At 42.9% G+C, this 5,156-nt stretch overlaps 1 long non-coding RNA gene across 1 annotated transcript; it reads right to left on the bottom strand.

The window, feature by feature from the left end:
- Nucleotides 1-2,217: 2,217 nt before the first annotated feature.
- LOC123352923 lies at nucleotides 2,218-4,917 on the bottom strand. Its single transcript, XR_006574327.1, has 3 exons — nucleotides 4,729-4,917; nucleotides 3,920-4,000; nucleotides 2,218-2,680 (listed from the first exon to the last, which is right to left on the bottom strand). It is a non-coding gene; the product is annotated as an uncharacterized LOC123352923 (long non-coding RNA).
- Between the last annotated feature and the right edge of the window lie 239 nt (nucleotides 4,918-5,156).

Genomic DNA, 5,156 nt, shown 5'->3' with positions numbered 1-5,156 from the left:
AGCTGATAATTGTCTCCTGGAAATAAGCCCGCCTGATCTTCAGTCATTAGGTGAAATTCACCCCTGTGCAGAGTACCAATGCAAAATCTAGATGCCACTTCAGCCCCACTTTACCCTACTTAGAGGAATTAGAAATGTAATGAATTAATTAACCAATTTAGAAATTATCTGTTCAAGACCCTTACAAAAATCTTAATATTTGCACTAAGGCATGAGACAAGCTGTCTTGTAATAGGTGAACTTCCAGCAGCAGCGTGTTGGTGGCATTTGGAGTACCAGAATATTATTTTTAAAAAGACCAAAAGACCCCATTAATTTTTAAAGGACTTGAGAAGATAGGTGGAATAGCCATCTGGGGTTGGAGCTGGTCTGCGGTTCAGATTCAGAGCAGTGAAAAAAATGGATGTTTCAGTTCTCTGTAATTCCAAAAAAGTGGGGAAGAAATTATATAGGGCTTGTCTACATAAAAAGTTAGTGTGTGGCAAGCTAGGCTGTAAATCTACCTCACACTACCTTCCTGTGCACTAACTGTCCACGTGGACCCTGCTGACTCACACTAAAAGTTCACTAGTGCCCTTTGAAGTACCCCTGTTTCAAAGCGGGGTAGTTTTATAATCTAGCATGCTGTGCGCTTACTGTCCGTATAGACAAAGCCCTGAGATTCTGTGTTTCTTTAAGGATTTACATTTTTAAAAATAAAATTCAAAGGAATTTTAAAATGAATGGTCATTGTGACGTTCTGTACTTTGGGGGAGCACCTTGTAACCCCTCATATTCCTCATCTGTATATAATTGTGATATGACATATAAAGCATGCCATGTGAGTGGCTCTGGGAGCATTCCTGCAATCTAGCTGGGAGTGGGGTCTCCACTTGTGGTTGTGCTGAGTGTTCACAGCACCTGGAGGGGTTTGCTGCTGGTCAGTAGCAAGGCATTGTGAGAGACAACCCAGACTGGAGAGAGTTAAGGGGGCACAGTGGTCCCACAGTCCCAGGCTGCACCCTGGGGCATCCCATCACAGCCATTTTGAATGAAAACATTTTGTTTTGAAAATGTTGAAATGGAAGATTACGTTTTTTCCCGGGTGTGGTTGTTGTTGTTTTTACTGAAACAATTCTCTGAAATTGAAACACTTTGCAAAATGTTTTGGTTGCCCCAAATCTGCATTTTTAACCGAAATAACTTCTGCACAGCACTACTCGTAACTGATATTCCAATGTCTTCCATCAAAATAGGATTTTAGGGCATGAATCAAACCCTATTAAGATCTGCCATTGACTTTGGATCAGGTCCTTGGTCCCTCATTAAAACCTCATTGATTTTCCTAAACAGTGTTGGGGTGGGGAGGACGAGAATTGGTACATTTTTGCCTCTTGAGCACTGACAAAGCTGCGGGGAAAATATTTCAATGTAGACAAATTTTGAAAAGCAGGCTAATCAGAAGAGCACGTTCTCCTTCCAAAAATAAGAGTCATTCTGGAGCTAGTTTGTTTTTTCACTGAAAAGTGGAACTTTTCAAAAAAAAAATAAATTCTGATTTGGCAATGTCACTGTGATGCCTCGTGGTTGTTGTAGTTTGAGTGCCTCATATCCCCATTCTCCTCTATGGGCTGGACTTCCTCGCCAAACTACATTTCCCACGATGCACGACAGTCTCTACTTTTGTTCAGCTGCCGTGGTGCATTATGGGAATGCTATTGTCGCATCATGGGAGATTTAGTCCAGGTGAGGAACCTGGCCTATAGGAGAGAATGTGGAGATGAGGTACCCGAATGACAACTTCCGTGAGGTACTAGGGTGACTCAAAAGGATGCAGTTTAATGTTGAAAACCAGTTTGACAGAAAATTTGTGACCAGCCCTAAGTAACTCTCATTAACATCAATAGGAGTTTCTTGTTTCAAGTGAAATTCACCCCTGAGAGATAACCAGCACAAGGTCTAGATACCACTTAAGTCCCACTAGTCTTCAATACTAAAGGTATGTCTACACTACAGCGGCTACTGCAGCACAGCTACGGCGCTGCAGCTGTTCCACTGTAGTATTGTAGTGTAGACCCTTCCTACATCGACAGAAGGGGTTTTTCCATCACTGTAGGTAATCCACCCCTCCAAGAGGCATTAGCTAGCTGAATGGAAGAATTCTTCCATTGACTTAGTTGTATCTATGGTGGGGGTTAGGTTGACACCTAATTTTCACATGCCTGAGTGAGGTAGGTAGGTTGACCTAAGTTTATCAGGCCTCAGTTTAAATGGGACTGAAGTGACACACAGACTTTGCACAGATCTTCTTCACAGGGGTGAATTTCTCTTGCTCTGTGTGTGTGTGTGAGGGGGAGGGAGGTGGCAATCAGGCCTGGTGAGGACAAAAGAAATGGAGCACTCTGACTTTGGAAACTTGTGACCTCAAAGTTTTAGATTGTTCTTTACAGGCCTGGTCCAGCTCCAGTTGGAGTCACTGGAGGTCTTTCCATTGACTTCCCTGGTCCTTAGACTAGGTCCCATATTACAATTTGGAAAGTGTCTATAAGGACTGATATTAATAAGCCAGACGGATGGAGTCAAAAGAGAAAAGAGACTAGCATCCAGCCATGCAGAACAACCGAAGCAATTCCACTTCAGATTCTGTTCCAATGATGTCATCCCAAAGTGGTGTTGCAGGACAGAAGTAATCAGAGGACATCTGCAAATTAAAAACAAACAGCAAAGCCAACATCAATTCATTTAGAGAACATTTTGCCGTTTGAGTTAGGGGGATCCGTTTTTAGCTCGGCACTTGTTGATTATTATTTTATGCTGGAAATAAGATAAATGTGACACCTGTTCCATTTAATCACTTTTTTTTTCAGGATTTAGTAATAAAGAACAAAAGTGAGAGTTGTTAAATCATGCGTCTGATTAATGGTTTCCTGGAGGGGGAAATCATTTAACCACAATATAAAGCATTTTTGATTGAAAAGCACTTTAAATTGCATCTTTGAGCCAGGAGCAAAAACTGAAATAATAAACTAACTAAGGCTCTTGTCCATTCACATTATCACTGTTGGCCTTGATGAGGCCTTATATGGTCGGCTTTTTAATTATTATTATTGTTGCAATAGAATAGTTCTTTTTCATTTTCATATGCAAGAGGGGGCAGAGAGGTGAATGATTGTGGATAAAGCAAAGCAGAGGAATCAAGGGATGAAAGAAAGAGTCTCTGTATAGAAATATGCAAAATGTTTAAACTGTCGCCCATTTTGACCACAATTTGTACTGTGTCCATTTATAAAGGTTAATGCACGAATGGATATTTTAAGAAATGGTTTATTAATGATCACACATAGTTATTATGACTTTGCGGGGTGCAATCCAGACCAGAGAGGGGTTGTGTCACCCCTTCCCTGCAACCTGGGGTGCTTCACAATGGTTTGCTGCTGTAGCTCCCAACCTGGGCGCCTCACAAACTGCCCGACAGCATGCAGGTCCCATCCTGAGTGTCTGTGGGAAGCGACAGCCCTGGTCCAGCAACTCTGACCACAGCAGCCTGTCAGCAAACACTAGCCACACTCCGGCCTCCACCAGCCTTGGTTACCACTTGCAGGGTGACCCCAACACTCTCCTGTTCAAGATTTCCTACACACACACACACACACAAAAGTGTGTTCTGGCCTGTCCAGACCTCTCCCGGCCAGTCCAGATATATTAGGTCAGTTAATTCCCCTAAAGGGTTCTATATACAGCAGTTTGCTACTTTTAAATGGAGTTATCCACACAATTCACTTTAAAGACAGCACTGGAATAGTTCTCATTAAAGACTAAATCAAGTTTATTTAGCTACGAAGAGAGAGATTTTAAGTGAGTACAGGTATAAGGCATTAAAGTCAGAAATGGCGGCAACACTCTCTAATCCTAACAATCTAGACACAGTTCAAGTTCTTACCACAGGTTCTCAGTAATTTTGCTGACCAAATTCTCAGGCCAGGATCTGCCTCCAAAGTCCAAACGCTGTTTCTGTTGTCGTCTTAGGTGGGAAAGAGAGAGATGGATAGGGAGAGATCACGTTGGATGGTTTTGTCCCTTACACCCTTTGAAATGCATTTTCCTGAGGGTTATCCCTACATCAAGTTCCTTCCAGCTGTGAGGATGGAGACATGGAGCCTCATCCTGAAAGAGGCTTTATTGTGTTGTTTGCTAAAATGCAGATTTGCCTTTTCTCCCTCTCACTGTTTGCAGGACCTTGTTGACAACTCATATGTACATCGAGGCAAACACACATTCCTTTGCTTAAGACCTGCTTGGCCAGTCCTGCCTAAGCGGCGCTATGTGGGTTTGAACATGTGCCACCAACATCATTTGGGGGAATTCATAATTTACAGACGATGTTATATTTCACCATGATATTTTTGGCCAGTGAGTTATTACTCTTAAAATGATGTGTCACAAGGGATAGTCTGTACAAAGATTATGACAACTGTGTGTAGGGTGTGAATAAAGGGGTGCATTTGGTCACAGTTATAAAGTCTGACTGGTCAATATGTGCCTTACAAACATCTTATACCAGGTCCTCCTACCGATGTGCTTGCAACCATTTGAAGTACATACTACTCATGTCTGTGTCACACCTATAATACCTATTCATCCTTTATAACCCTACTACGGGGTAAACCTCATCTGTGAAGGAGACAGAGCTTTTCAGGCACAGATCCTAGATGGCGGAACGAAATTCCCAGGAACTCAGAACCATCTCACCACTTCCACTCCAAGTGCCAGGCGCGTGTCTCCAGCCTGATATCAACACAGAGCTGTACGGACATTGAAAACCAACCCCACACCAAAACAAAATACTCCATTGCACATGCAATTCTCCCCCTGGGGAAAGGATAAGAGAGAATGAACCATGCGTGACAGATGTCAGCCATGGCATGCTCAGGCCCAGCTCCTCACAGGTCTTTTGGCACCTAATCGCCCACGATGCAACAATAGTATTCCCATAATGCACCACAGTAGCTGAACAAAATGGAATGCCGTAGTGCATCATGGGAAATGTAGTTTGGTGAGGCAGCCTAGCCCATAGAGGAGAATGAAGATATGAGGCACCCAAACTACAACAACCGTGAGGCATCACAGTGGCATTTCCAGATCAGATTTGAGGATCTGGGCCTCCGATACCATGGTGA

This window comes from Mauremys mutica, chromosome 19 (genome assembly GCF_020497125.1).
Source record: "Mauremys mutica isolate MM-2020 ecotype Southern chromosome 19, ASM2049712v1, whole genome shotgun sequence".
Lineage (NCBI taxonomy): Eukaryota > Metazoa > Chordata > Testudines > Geoemydidae > Mauremys > Mauremys mutica.
The sequence above is the reverse complement of the archived record's forward strand: the minus strand, read 5'-3'. Positions and strand labels throughout refer to the sequence as shown.